The sequence below is a fragment of the Hevea brasiliensis genome, chromosome 16 (assembly GCF_030052815.1).
Source record: "Hevea brasiliensis isolate MT/VB/25A 57/8 chromosome 16, ASM3005281v1, whole genome shotgun sequence".
Lineage (NCBI taxonomy): Eukaryota > Viridiplantae > Streptophyta > Magnoliopsida > Malpighiales > Euphorbiaceae > Hevea > Hevea brasiliensis.
In genome coordinates this window covers 53166713-53183635 of record NC_079508.1, presented here as the reverse complement: position 1 = coordinate 53183635, position 16923 = coordinate 53166713, and positions in this window count along the sequence as shown.

The following is a 16923-nucleotide window of genomic DNA, read 5'->3' as shown; positions in this document are numbered from 1 at the left end:
AGAAACTACATGCTAAGGATTCGCGGACACTAGGGACACCAGCAAGAACATAGAGCAAGACCAAGAAGCCAAGACGCTAGAGGCCATCGGAATCACAGAGGGTGACGATGCCTTGTATAGTCAAGCGTTCCACTCGCGCTCTACCCTTGTATCAACCAACAAGCGGAATGCATACTCACCGCATTTGGATTAATAAATTAAATCATATTGGTTTTTTTATTGTGCATAATCATCTATCAATGCATATTAAAATTTAATAATTAAATAAAATATACATATTAAAAATTAAATTGAATGTCACATATTCAATTAAAAAATTCAGATTTGAATCTCATTCAAACAAATTTAAATTTCAAAACTCTTTCCAAATTTAATACCTTGAAAATAATTTTAAAAAAAATAATTGTGTGATTAAAATTCATAATTAAATAATTTAATTAGATATGGGCATAAGTATGGGCTTTAAAGTATACAATAATTATACAATTAGGCCCAAAACCATGCGCCCCATCTTCAATCTCTTGATACCGCCACCATGGTGCACTCCAACATGTATGCCGCCACACATATGGTATCCAAACAACTTTAGATCAATTCAAATTTGATCCAATCACACAATTAAATCTTATATTCAATCCTAATGGCAAATATAGTGGCTCTGATGCCAATTGAAGGAGCAAAAGTATGATGATTGGTTCATTGGAATATTAAATTTAAAAATTTTCTTCTAGGGTTTCATGAATCATGCCACATCTCTTATGTGCCTAATTAATTTCAATGCTCAATTGCATATTAAAACACTTTTAATATGTATTAAGATCTATGTTTGCCATTCAAGATTGTGAATTAACAAATTAATTCAATTAAACCCTAGTTTAAAAGAGGAATTTGAGCACTAACATTTTTTATGCACTATGGATGAAATTGGCACCTTTATGAAGCACCTAGGACCCTAAGTGTTATCACTCTAGCTTGTCCACACCAAGATCACCAATGGGCAGCCCCTAAATCAGCTTCTCAAGCCTTGCCAACTAATTATAATTTGGGTTTTTGCATTTAGAGAGGTTGTATGTGTGTATAGGACACTAGAAATAATTTCTAGCAATTTTAATTCAAAGGGAATGGGGTGATTCTCTTTGAATTGATGAGAAAAGATGAAGAGGAGAATGAGAGAGGTGTGCCGCCACCTTTAGACAAGAGAGTGTTATATATTTTACTCTTATTTCTTTTCTCTTTTATAATTAGGTTATTAAGTCACTTAAAGCCTATGCCACATGTCACCACCACATTGCATATTATTATTAATTGACTTAATCACATTAAGCCAAGTGTCAAAACTAGACTTAATCTTGACTTTGATCATCTTGCATAATAGGAAGATAAATGGCAAACTTATATGATGCCATGTGTCACCATCTCATAGTGCCACATGTCACCATGTGAAATGACCAAATTACCCTTATGTTGTAATTTTAAATTCTCAACCCAAAATCATTATTTCTCCTCTTCTAATCAATTTGTATCAAATATAAATTAATTAATTAATCCCCATTAATTAATTTCTCACAATTAAAGTTATATTTAAACACTTTAAATATAATTTTAACTTATACTATATATCTAATAACCTAGATTTAGTTTCAAGCCATGCTAGGGACTTTGCAACCTTATTGCAAACCAAACATATTTAATTAATCAATTAAACTCTTCAATTAATTAATTAAATCACATTTAACTTGGTGATTAACTTATGTATGTGTGTGACTCACTAGACTTATCACTAATTGGCAATGAGATATGATATCAACTCTTAATATCATCAGAACTCATTTTTACCATTTTTGATTTCTCTAAATCATTTTAGCCATCTTATAGACCATGGTTGACACCTAGCATAGCGTGCCATGGCCACCCAATCAGTAATAAGGAATACTTTAAATATACCTATAATCATATGTTACCATGCACTAGAATCTCTTTATTACAAAATCTCAATTCGAGCTGGAGTCATGGTTAATGTCAAATCCCATTTGTTATGAATATTATGTTCTCTTTTAATTTCAGTTATTAATTAATTAGATTTGCTTGTCAAAAACTCTTTTCTGACTAAATCTGTCTATCCTAGCCAGGAACTTGAAACATCAAGAACAATTAAATGAATATAGGATTTTATCCCTATTTACTTAGGGTAATAAATTCCATCTTGATCAACACCTATCTCCATATATAACTAGTAAGAGACAATACATGCCCATATACCCATACACAGTACAAGTATGAAAGCAGTATCAAACTCAAACCACCTATATACAAGATAATTGTGTTATCTCAGGTCTAAAGATTATATGCACTATATGATATATGACAATGCATTGACAAGAGTAAACTCTACGTGCTTATCATATGCGTCACTGGTTCGGCCTACTTATCATGTATAAGTGCCTATCATGTTTATTATATGGCATGAGACTTACCATTCCATCTTATTTATCTCATATAAATTCCTGGGGAACAAACATGAATACAATCTTTTTGGAAAAGTCATGTCCTGTGTGAAGTATCCTCAATTGTAAATCAATTTATGATACTTTGTGCTATAAATACTGTCACTCATATTCTTAACAACTCAAGAATAGAATTTCTAACAAAATATCAATGGATTTTTTCTATTACACATAAATATATTATGTAAATGGAAAAGTGAAATTGTCTTTTATTAATAAAATATGTACAAGATACATACTAAATGATATGCTCTAGGGCTTACTACTAATAATCTCCCACTAGTACTAGAACCATTCATTACAATATCTTAGACCCATCTTCTCAAGATATCGGTCTAACTGAGTTTGTGACATAGGCTTTGTGCATGGATCAGCTAGATTTTCAACTGATGCTATTTTCTGTATGGCTACATTGCCTTGCCCAACAATCTCTCTGATAATGTGGTAGCACCTTTCTATGTATTTGGATTTCTAGTGAGACCGGGATTCCTTATCCATACAACCTCTTTTGCAGTATCTGATGCAGTAATGTACTCTGCCTCTGTAGTAGAATTAGCAATCATACTCTGTTTGAAACTCTTCTAACTGACTGCACCTCCATTACAAATGAACACAAACCCAGAGGTAAACTTTCTATCATCGATATCTGATTGGAAATCAGAATCAGTATAACCATCCAATTGCAAGTCACCGCCTCCATAAATCAAGAATAAGTCATTAATTCTTCTTAAGTACTTAAGGATATTCTTCACTACTACCCCATTAGTTTAGGTGGAACTTATAGGTTCAAGGGGCCTAACTAACCATGGTGAGCAATTTCCTACAAAAGGTAGGGAATGATAGTGTTTTAATGGTCAAGTTGGGAAAGGAGGTACGAGAAGAATCTTCCATAGTGAATTGTAGGTGTTGCATAATGTGATATTATATGAAGAATGAGCTGCTAGAATCCAATCGCATAATTAGAATTTTAGAAGATGGATCTAGCAATCAAGCAAGGACAAAAAAAAAAAAATTCAAGGACAAATTTTTCTTACAAAGGAAAAATTGTAATAACCTAAATTTCAAAATATAAATTTTATAAATTTTGATGGTGTATAAATATTATTTTAATATTATATAACTAATATACAATTTTGTAATATATATATATTGATGTTATTTTATTTTTTAACATATTTTATGAATTATTTAATTTTAATTTTAATTTAAATGATTGATTTTAAAGATTAATATTAAATCAAGTAATAAAGCATATCATTTCATTATTATTTAAGAGCCATAAAACGACCTCCATGCATTCAAAGCTTGAAGCGTTCATTGTTCGCCACACGAGCCAAAGGCCCAAAACCACTCACACTCACCCTACAGCCATCCAACAAATACCAAGAGTTTTAAACTCACTTTTCCACATCATCAAACACAATACACAATCAATTGGATTCTCCATCCTCATCCAATAAACATCAAAAACATAAACTAACATGGCAGCTCGGCTCCATCAAACATAATTAACATAAAATAACATTAAATATTTTAAACAACAAACAGTTTAAAAATTAACACATAAAATAAAGTAAAAAACAAATTCAAAAAATATTTTGACACACAGTAAAAATTAAAAATACAAAAATAACATCAAACGACAGGGAGTAAAAAATATCCTCTAGGTTAACGATAAAAATCTAATCTTAACTAATCAGCCATGCAAGAGTAAAAATGCATAATTAACATCATATACTCATAATATCAATATACATCATAATCTGAAACAGTAACAACAACTGACACATCTCTATACAATCATAACATCATTCTATACACTTTGCAGCATTAAATTTCACTTAAATGCAAAAACATCATTCAAGAACCTCAAAAATACAGTATCTGTATCTCCACCATCTAAGGTCTCTGCCCCGCCTGTGTGTCCCAAACTCAACCCGCGCTCACCTGCACAGTCTCAAGGAGTCCACACCACTCAGACCACCCCACCCATTAACCGTCGCATCGCCCTGATCGAACACACCATCCACTCACACCAACACAGCGAGCACGTCCACATCCGCCATGCTATATATCCCAATCACCACAACAACACTACATATGCTTATCAATTAACATACATATAATTTTATAAATGCATTTAAAAACATAATATATGCCATAACTTGAAAAATAAATATATATAAACATTTTTATATATATACTCTATTTAACATATACGAGGACAATTCTCACAAAATTAATTATTTAATCACTCAATACAAAAGAAGATTATTGACAACAAATGACAATTATATTACAATTATCCTGGCAATCAAGTCAATTGCGATTTAAAAACACTCAGAGAAAAAACAACAAAAAAAAAATCAAAATCAACAATCGTCTCAGTTTTCAATATCAAATCATCAATCATATCTATCCATGCACTTCATCATTCATCCATCATATCATCAAAATCATCAATCATATTACTCAATATCATCAAAAAAATCATATCAATCCCCAAACAAAAAAAAAAAACACAAAGTCATCCTTATTATTGATCAATTTTATAAAACTAAATAAAAATTTTGCCAAATTTAGGAAACTCGTAATTTATATAAACTAAAAATATAAGCTTAATCCTATTTATTTTAAAAAAAATCGTACTTTTGCAGAGCGTTTCCTTTTTACGCTCTATTTACGAAAATTAAGGGGCTATTAAAAACTGGGATCCAATAAAATTGGGGGAAAATTATTCGAGGCCGGGGGGGGAATATTGTCCCCGAGTCCCCGAATCGGCACAGCTCGATTTCTCCGAGGAACATAGCGAAAGCTCATAACACCCGGGAATTTACCGAATTTCGAAAATTTAAATTTTTCGGGATACCTTTAATAAATCGAAAAAAACATACCATGGGGTTGGGAGAATTTTTAAATGCTTTGAAATTAAATAAAATTAATTATCCAGCCGAATTTAAGCGTTATCTAGAAATTTGGTAAGAATTCTTCAATGGGGCCCTCGCGGAGAAATAAAAGTGTCTCGCCCAAAAATGGATTCGTTCAATTGGTGGCGGTTTTTCTATAGCTCCCAAAGAATTTGAAATGAAACCCAAGCTTTCGAGCAAAATTCGAGATTGCAAGAGACAAAAATCGGGCCAGATCTTCAAGAGGGGAAAGAGATAGATGAGAGGAGATGGTGGAAGCGAGGTAGGCGAGAAGGAGAGAGAAAAGGAAGAGGAAAGAGAGAGGCGAGGACGCAGCGAAGAAAGGGAAGAGAGAAGAAAGGAGGCGGAGAAGAAAAGAAGAAGGAAAAGGAAAGAAAGCTCGATTCGGAATAAAAAATTTTGAATTAAGAATTTTTTTTTGAAAAACCGGGTCCAAAAATTCAAAATTCCGAAAAAATTAAAAAAATAAAAAAAAAAAAGAAAATATAATTTTTTAATTAAAAAAAAATAAAAAATTAAATTCAAAAAAAAAAATAATTAATTTAAATTAAATAAAAATTTTATTTTAAAAAATTTTAAAAAAAAAAAAATTTTTTAAAAAAAAAAAAAAAAAAAAAAAAAAAAAAAATAAAAAATTTTTAAATAAAAAAAAAAACACCTAAAAAAATTTAAAAAAATAAAACAAATAATAATAAAATTTACTATATTATACATTGAACAAATAATTTTACTTGCTACAATAGAAAAATTTTACATTCTTTTTTACACAATGCGACTAACATCTCTCCACAATCCCTTAGCTCCTTTATGATCTCACCTCACTCCTCCTCTTCTCCAGTGCACTCTTCTACATGGATCTCCTCCACATTTGGAATTGACTCTATCACATCATTGAGATCATCCTCAAAAGCTCAAAATGTATTTCAGGCATGGAGATGTGTAAGCATGATGATGTGGATGCTTGTAGGGTGATTTCATCAGAGCTCAGATGATGCCGGTCTGGGTGCATCCATTTCTTCCAACTAACCTCAAGGTGGAACCAACTAGAGTTTCCTAAGGTACCTCCTCAAACTCTGAAGTCACCCTTCCAGAGTGCATATACCACCAACTCTTGCTTCCTATCTCTCCTCCAGCCCTCGATTTTTAAGTGCTCCCCTCAACTCCCTCATTTGGAAAATCCAGGGTCTACATAATGCGAACTACTCTTTCTTACCTCATCGAAGTCACTGCTACTTTACACATCATGCACTTTGCACCATCATAGAGTTCCATATAATTTTTTCCCTATACTTTTCTTCTGGCCCCATCCTACTCATACTCCTAACATCCTACAGTTTATCCACCTGGTGCCTCTACCACAATCTTCTATATAGAGTAATCCATCCCACTCCATTTATTGTCAATCAATTCAACTCATGCATTTTGACTCAAATTCCAAGACACTCATCCGTCCTCTGTCTTTGTTTGTACTGGCTTTGTCTCTGCTTTGCCTTGTTTGAGAAAAGTCCATTTGCCAATTCAAAAGACCAAAATGTGGCAGTCGAATCCAAATCGGGCCTCATTGCAGAGCTGCAGGCCCATAATCTGTAGTGGGCTGGGCACTCCGCAAGTATGTGTGAAGTGAAGATGCAATCCCCACAATTCGAGTGTTGATGTCAGTGATGCGGTCCACAATTACCCAAATGAAATCATATCTGCCACTTACGAGGCAGCGAATCGCGCTCTCCAGTAGTGATCAGCTCCTCTTCATTTCTCGTGGTCCCCTCCCACAGCACTTTCCACCAGACACGGTGTTCACTTCACTTGGACGATCACCCCTTATGCTCACTTTCACATCATGGTACATCTTATCTTACAACATCACTTGCATCTTCTGTGGTGTAGTGTTACATCTGCATATCATTTCATTCTGAGATTATGCATTCATTCTACACACACTCTGTGCATGCTACATATTCTCATCATCTATGTTCTCATCCATCATCACACATCTCACACACCTTGCCATCTCCATCAAATCTCAAAAATCCTAGGTCTCCCATTTTACCTTGCACTGAAAATCATCATCAATCAAACACATCTTAATGTACTGGACTCTCATCACTCAAATGAATGAAATCTTCTTACTTGAAAAACTGTTCTACTTAAGTTGAAAATTTAAATAAACCCGCAATTCAGGAAAGCTTAGCCGCTGAACCTCTGTCGCCCATCCGCAAATTCCACTTTGTTCGCTTAAGCCAAACCAGAAAGCAACAAGAGATTCCACTTGTCCACCATAAGCCAGAATTTAGCCAAATTTTTTTGGCAATTAATTATTCATAAATCAAGGTTTGCAACTCAAAAACATTTTGTGTTTTTGGTTCAGCCTTCACAAATGACCCTGTGATTTTCATCTATGAAGTCTACTCAAAACGAACAAGGTCCAAAAACAACTATGACAAATGTCCATCACAAAAGCCCAAAAAAGACTTGTCAAAAAGTCAATCAAGTCCATGAAGTAATGACCATATCTAGACACCACCAACATCACCCTCAACTCAGTCCTCCCAAAAATTGATTGTGTCTTCATCTCCAGTCAATTGCATCACGATCTACTCCTCATTCCGATCCCTTGAATGACTTCTGGCTCATCCGTGATCTATCCACGATTTGTCTGATCTTGGAGCCGTATCTACATTCGTAGTCAAAATACACAACCATGTCGTTCTTCTTCTGATCGAGTCAATAACAGTTTCAGTCTTCCGTGCAAGTGTCTCATGAAACCCTTGTCCAAAAGCTCCCTTGCCTCTCGCCTTGACCCAAAGTGCCCTTCACCAAAAGCTTTCGGGTGAAGTCTTCGAAATGGGGTTTTGTGCCTCCAAACTCGTTGCTCCTTCCCTCCTTCTCCTCCTGTACATGAGCTCAAGTTGCACCACACCCTCCGCAGAGGTGGCACCAACAACTTCGATGTGGAAAACATCCATGGCACGACACCTTCCACAACCTCTTCATACACACATCTATCCCCATCTCACAACATTTTCCTTCAAGAACCCCACACCTATTATTATTCACCAATGCCTCCAACCCTGGCATCCACGCTCACCATCGCTCCTAAATGCTTCCACACCATGGGATCCACACCACTAAAACATTCGTCACAACTGTTACCAACCAATGGTAGGTGTAATCACTACCCATCCCCATGCACTCTAGGTGTCGTATAGGATCTTCCCATCCCATAATCCCCCAAATCCGGACCATCAAAATACAACTAAGTCATACCATGTCTACTTTCCATCCACTATCATCAAAATCTTGTGCACTAAGCTCTACCTTCTCTATCTATGTTCTTCTCACCCAATCTCATGGCAAACACAATAAATCTAGAGGGTTTCTGGAGAAAAATGAGTGGATCACCGCAGAGACAGAATACACAAGCTGGAATACAATTACAATAACAAGCAGCATTTGGGAACAGTGGAACGGTGGCTACCCCCGAAAGCGAGACGGAGAAGGCCGGGTGAGAAAACCTGGTCGTGGCCACCCTCCAACCACAGTGGCCCCTACCTCCTGATCCTACCAACCGCCGGGCCCCTCCACCGACTTGTCCCTGTTGTGCGCTGGAATCCCAGTACGAACATCTACTCGCCGACGGATACAATTGACAGAACAGGCGACCTCCGCAAAGTGGCTCCCATACGCTACACTCACACATACCGACATACGTTTGAAAAAAGCACGAGAACGTCTCTCTTCACAACTGGCCATCAACAGCCCAAGAGGATCTCCTCTCCCACAGCCTGCGGTGCAAGAATGTCCTCTTCACGGATCCTTGGATGCACCCAATCTGCTTCTGCCGGAATCGCCACCAGGCTCTCCGCCCTCGCTATTCAGTGCAGTTCTGTCTGACCATACCCCAGACCACTGTCCATGCTGTCCGTATATGGGAACTCACCCTTAAACCGTCTTTCTGTCTTTCACACTCACTGCCCCAAGTTCTCTTCTTTGGGATCTTTCTCACCTACAACGCTCATGCTCTCTCTCTATCTCCCCATCGCCCATCACACATCTAATCAGGTCTGCATAATCATTAGGAATACCACACCCGGACTTCACATGGGGCACAAATCCTCTTTACCTCCATCTCACTTCTGGAAGGCTTGCGGGCATCATTTTTCTGGCTCTTTTGCTTGGATATCTTTCAGAAGCATCATCTGCTCAATTTGCCAGCATATTCATCTGCACACCTCTTGATTAGCCCAAAGTTCACTCAACCGCCTATTCATGACAACACATCCGAGCCATTACGGACCTCTTCGATAAAAAACAGACAAACGTGCATCCCCCAGTCAGTCATTCACGTCACATGGCATCCATCCATTCATGCATTCCTGAGCAATGTCTTATAGCATCCAATCCGACACATTCACTCACAGCATCGTCGCAACACTTCAATATGCATCGTCGACACATCACAAACATCAAAATTACCACATGTCTGATTCTTGAAGTTGAGACTCCTGATGGACCTCGGGTGGTCTTCGCCGTGGAGATGGTGGATAGAACTAATGAGACCAGTTGCCTGGTGGTTCTCTGGATGGTCAGTATCACTCCATGGATGCCTCTCTGTGGACCACATAGACTGGGTACCCCATCCTGTGGCCCTGTGCCATCTACCCCGCCTCCCTGGGGCTCCTCCCTCCTCGGCACCTGCGCCTCATCTGTCGCCTCTCCTTCCTCCGGCACCTCTCCAAGGGAGCCCCGATCTGACAAAATCAGACATTCCACAGCAATGGTCATCTCCTGCATTACAACATTACATTCAAACATGCCATTATAACATATTTATAGCATACAACATCACATTGAATTATACTCAAAATTTGAACAATAATATACTGATGGATGGAATATATGATGGCATAGTTACTGAATATATTTTTTATGTGACTTCTATTAATTTTTCCACACTTGATAATTTTTTGACCTATTTTCCTTAACTTTTCCAACCTGGGCCAAGGAAGCGGAAATACCAAGACTAAGCCACCCCCCCCTGAGGCCCCCATGAATTAATAACCAGGCTCATTACCGTCCAATGGCCCCAGATTCCCCAAAAATTATTTAAACTAAACGGAAATTCCATACCCAGTGGGATTTTCCACAAGATCTTTAAAACTCACCCCACATCACACACACATAAAATCTCAACCTAAGCTTAAGACTCACCAACACACATAATCATCAAATCAACATATAATACCTCCACATCTCTCATAACATACATCAAACATATAAAACATCATAAAATCAAACCAAACAACATAATCAAATAAACATACATAACAACACAAAAATATTAAAAAACACATAAAAAATAACAATAAAAAAAAAGGAACAAAAACTAAAAACAAAAAGCGATTAAGAAACAAAGTTTAAAAAAATATAAACAAAATAAAAAAAAAAATTGAGAAAAAAAAAGCGATTAGAGAAAAATATCAAAAATAAAAATAAAAACTATAACTAACTATACTAACTATAACTATAAATTAACTAACATAAACAACATATAAATCTATACACATCAACATCATCAATTCATAGTAACCAATCAAGATCACAGCATCAATTCAATCATATTCAATCAGTATATGGACACTCCACCTATAATCTCTCTCTTTAATCAAAATGTGCAAGAACTCTCACTCAGACTTCCCAATAAACCCCAAACGGTCCCAATCAAGCTCAAATCAGAACCAAAGTCCCGGCCCAAGTGAAGACCAAGAACTCAAAGAAACGTCACCGCCAAGATCCACACATCCACACACCACATCCACACGCGCTGCCGCACACCAACACCGCTCCACCATCACACACACACACTCATGGCAATAACCATATCAACATATTATAATAATTGCCAGAGTAACATATACATAATATATATATTGCAACATATGCATGGGCATAATAATAATATATAATAAAAATACAAATTTGATTAAAATTATTATTTTTAAAATTACGACAAATTACAAGAAACTACCAGAAAATGAGAGAAAAATTTTGCTACCATTTACAAAATTTATTTAAAATTTATTACAAAAAACAAAACAAAAACAAACAAAAAAAAGACCAAAAATCGTCTAAAAGATACCAAAAAAATCCCCCTATCCTCCTACTACCTAATACCTAAAAAAAAAAAAAAAAAAAGCTAAATATATTCAATATCCATATATATAATCACATCATCATCATACACTCCCCCCCCAATCAATCTCAATCATCCATCAAATCAATAAAAAAAAAATTTTTATTTATTTATTATCATTTTCAATTTTTAAAAAAAAAAAAAAAAAAAATTAAAAAATTAAAAAAAACTTGCCCCAAATTTATTTTACTATTATTAAAAGAATCGAAAATTTCTAAGCTTTTCTAAGCTATTTATAAATTTTTTTTATTTTTTTTTAATTTATTGAAAATTAAAAAAAATTAACGGTTTGCAAGTTGCCGATTCCGGTGCCGAACGCCCGTGGGGGGCTGAGGGGGGGGGGGCGAGCGGTCCTCGGCCCAAAGACAATGCATTTCAACTCGAGTTCGCGAATTTGATTTTTCCTGTCAAGTCGAAGTCAAGAAATGATCCCCGATATTATAATTTCTTCCATAACACATACCTTTATAAAAATTTTTTTTTAATTTTTTTTTTTTAAATTTAAATTAATTTTTTAAGCGCGAAAACCCACCAAAAAAAAACGTTGAAAAAAAAAATTTTGATTAATATTATTTTAAATTTGAATTAGAAGCGCGCGTCAGTGGTGGTTTTCTCTTCGGGATTCTCGTTTGAGAATTTAAGAAAAAAGCGAAAAAAATTAAAATCTAAAAAAGCAAAAATCGGAAAATCCGCTCGATGAATCGTCGTGCTTGGTGTCGTTGGAAAGTTGATGATTTTAGTGACAAGTAGATTTAGATGATTTGGCCCAATCACGTGATCGCCGTGGGATCGATTTGGGGCGGCTGGGGAGCGGAGAGGGAGAGAGAGAGAGAGAGAGAAGAGAGAGAGAAGAGAGAGAGAGAAAAAGAAAAAAAAGGAAGAATTCGTTTTTCGTCGATCCGGTCCCGATCGGGTTTTTCGTTCGATTTTCGATTGAAAAAAAAAATTAATTTTTTTCTTCGCCTCGGAAAAAGGTCCAAAAAAAAAAAAAAAAAAAAAAAAAAAGAGAAAAATCGTAGACTCTAAATATATTTTTAGTTTTGCCACGTGGTCTTTAAATTAATTTTTAAAAATCATCAAAGTTTATATTTTCGGAAAATCGAACCCGATTTTTAAAATCCGAAAAATCTCAAAAAAATTCCTAAAATTTAAATAAAATTTAAATATCAAAAATACTCATAATTAATAAAATTTTGGGGTGTTACATTATTAATTTTAGTTCTAAATTTAATTTAGTTATTAATTTGATTATTACTATTATTATTATTCGAATCTTGTTAATTTAAATCTATGTAAAGTTCAATAAATGATGATTTTATTGTAATTACTTTAAAATTATAATTTATTATTTTATTAATAAAGTATCTAGGATATTTATCTATCCAATGTATTTTAATATTTATTATTAAATAATATTATAATAAAAAAAGAAAGAAATGCAAAAGTGTACTTTGAAAATCGTCCACGCAGTAAAGGTGTGTCTTGTAACTAAGGCTGAGCAGAATTCGGTTCAAATTAAAAAATCAAATTGAACCGAGTCAATTCAGTTTAATTGGTTCGGTTTTAAAATTCAATCGGTTCGGTTCGATTTTACATTATTAAAATTTCGATTATTTCGGTTCGGTTCAGTTTTGAAGATAAAAAAATCAGTTAAATCGAACCGAACTAAATAGTAATTTATATATTCAAATCGAACTAAATCGAACCGAATCGATTTTTGAATTGATTTATTTTTATGAAAAATTTATGAATTATAATTAATTTTATAAATATTAATTATTTAATTTCATTGATTAATGGTTATTAGGTTTAAACCAAAGTCAAAATTAGACGAAATAACTTAAAAATCAAGTTTAAATTAAAAAATCAATCAAAAATCAAAGCCGATCGGTTTAAACAGAAACGAACCAAAATAGAGCAGTTCTGTTTGATTCGGTTTTTCACCCATTTCGGTTCAGTTCGATTCAGTTTCTAAAATTTAAAATTCGATTTTTATAATTTAATTTGGTTTGGTTTGAACCGAATGCTCACCCCTACTTGTAACAGTGTACATGCAGCACACTGCCACATTTGACAAAAGCATTGAAAAAAAAAAAAAACCAATTAGAGAAAGGAAAGAAAAGAAACACCCAATCACAAGTCATCTCCTACCTACCACCCTTCACCCTGGCCTTCTCTCTCCCCGATTTTCTCCTTCCTATTCTACTCCATTCTCCGGCGATAACCAGATCGCACTTGTGAGCCCATCTGACGGTTATAGCTCCGTGACCTTCAAGGCTCTCCAATGATGGTTAATGGTAATCGAACCGATAAGAAAGAAATAGAGAGAGAGAAAAGGTGCTATGTTTCTAAGCTTTGCCCATGGCATTTCTAACACAGTCCAAGTATGGGGTCGATGACACTTGACTTGGGGGAGGTAGGTGGAGCTTCTCCCACCATTGACAGCCCTTATCATCGCTGGAAAATGTGAGGATCCTACATGGGTAGGCAATAGCTTTTGAGACATTTATTCCGATGATTCGACTGTCGAATTGGCAATCTAATACTACCAATGGACTTAAAGGGATGAAACCTTTAAGATGAGACCAACCCCGTTTCAATCGAAAATCATTTGAAAAAAGGCGATTATTGAATGATCCATATCGCTTGATGAGATTTTCGAGTTTTTTCGTTGCTTGTAAATTAAATATAATTATATGATAATTATTAATAATTTATGGGCTTTAATTATGTGTGATGGGATCGACAACAACTCATTGATGCTCAGATTGAGTCTTCGGGGTGGGCTGGGTGCACGACAGGCTATCTCGGAAGTTGGTCGTGTTTACAGTTATTTTCAGCATTTTCAAATGTTCCGAACACGTTTCAAATAGCATATTTTACAAAAGTAGTCCCTAACTCAAGTTGTATATTTTTTCCCTTTATTAAGCTAGTCAGTTAAAAATTGTAAAATATTTCTGGTTGAGTAAAGTTAAGTGAAATGAATTTAATTAATACAAGGACGATGTAGAGGACTTCCAGGAATATTTTTATCATTTTTGAAGTGCTAAAAATAATTATTTAGACTGTAAAAAAAGTTAGGGACTCAAGCTGGAGTTCGGAAAATTAGACCTAGATTAGGTTTCTTATAGGCCTTGGATGGGCATTATAATTATTGTTGTGGGCATTAAGCCCTGTGTGTTATTGATGTTGCATTTTCTTGCAGGGAGGTTAGGTCTAGTTATAGGAGAAACTCTGCTGAAATTTCGGTAAGATGTTAGGAATTATTCATGCTTCTTTAATTAAATTAATTAGTTAATTCTGTCAGTAAAATGATAGAGGTCATCGTGTTTGTATAGGTGATCGATGCCAGCTAACCTTTCTTCTCTCCAATCGGACTAGCTGTAATCGGGTCGATCAGTTTGTGAGTTGGACATTGATTTTATTTGTAATTTTAATATTATTAATTTATATTCAAAGTATGCTCATGCATTCACTTATATATATGTATATAATTAATTAAATGCTAAGCATACTTCTTTGATGCATATGTTATTGAATTTATTTGTGGATGTTGCCTTCTAATAACTTGAAGCTGTGTGTGTATATTGGCGTGAGTATGATGTGGATATGGACATGCGTAGGATGGGTAGTTGCGGATGGACTTTGACTCACCAGGATCCAATCCTTATATATCGATAAGTCGGAGTGAGCACGGTTTTGAGTTGAACTCGCTGACCCCCACACTTGGATTATTAAGCGAAAGTCCGATTTGAGTTGACCTCGCTGGCAGGTATTTAATTAAGAGAGTTGTATAGGGGATCAGCTCCCATATCCATATATATATATATATATATATATATATATATATATATATATATATATTGATGTGATACATAAGTGTATGTTCGCTCCAAATTATCTTATGTGTGAATATTGGTTGAATTGATTGAATTATGTGAACGTGTTGCATTTCATACATAGGAAGGCATTAGAGTTAGATAGTTATAGAAATTATATTTAAAATCAATGTCTTACTATCTGAGTCGAACATTCATTCTTATTCAAATATTTTTCCCAGGTTGCAGGAGGAGCGAGTTATTTTCGAGTTGTTTATTTTTTAGTCTAACCTGCAATTTCCTCCGCAGGTTGTAGTGCTTCTTGGTTGAATAGTTTTTATTGGGTTTATTTATTTGTTTATTTATTTATCTATTTGTCTAATTACTAGAATTTCGCTGTGATATTAATTTATGAGAATTTTGTATTAATTAATAATATTAAATGATTTGTACATGCTGTATTTTAAGGTTGAGCTAGACTCCCCTAGTACAGAATTTTTTATAATTATCAGATTGGGTTGGTCCAACTAAATTTATAATATTTTATTTTATTTTATCTGTATGTTGGGCTTTGATTTTAGTCCTAGTTATGAGTTTGAGTATAATGAGACTTATTATGGGCCTCGGAAGCTTTAGACCTATCCAGATCCTAGTGTTAGTCCTGCCTTTGGAGTCGAGCTGTGACAGTCCACTTTTTTATAAAAGGGAGAGTATTACTTTTATTTGCACATGGAGTAGTATTTTTTTAATGAAGTGAATATATAAAAAAAATAAATTATAAAATATTACTAAAAAAATTTAAAATATAAAATTAACATTTTATAATTAAATTAATATAAAAAATTATAATATTATTAATGCTATTAAAAATATATCTTCATTATATTTTTTTAATGTCCATCACATTTGGATAATATATGTGATGACTAGATGTCTCATATAGGTGGTTCTCTTTCTCTTGATAGCTATATTTTGTTGTGCTTCTTATTTAAAATTGTGTCTGATGTGATTATTTGTTTCTTTGTCTTTGTCCAAAATAAATTGTAAAAAAAAATTTTTTTTTGGTCGAGATAAAAAAAATTTTAATAATTGAATTTATGATATATCAATTTATATATGTATGAAGATTTTTTTAATATATAGAAAAGGATTAATTTACCATTCATTTTTATATACATCTGTCATTGGCGATAAGGGACGAGTTAAATGCTAAATTGCTAATTATCAACAAAAAAAAAAAGGATAATAAAGGGAAGCTTAAGTACTAAATTGCACTCTATCTTTCGAGGGTAAAAAAGCAATGGTTTGAGAAAAGAGGTAGCAGTCGCATTCTGGGATTATCCTATGGAATGACTATGCCACTTGACTTGTGCAGGGCCAAACAGCGCATGTTGATTGAGTATGTGGTGTGTCCAAGACGAGAGATTACACAGTAGATTGATTATTCTATATAAGGTAGTTTACATAAAATGATAAATTAATAA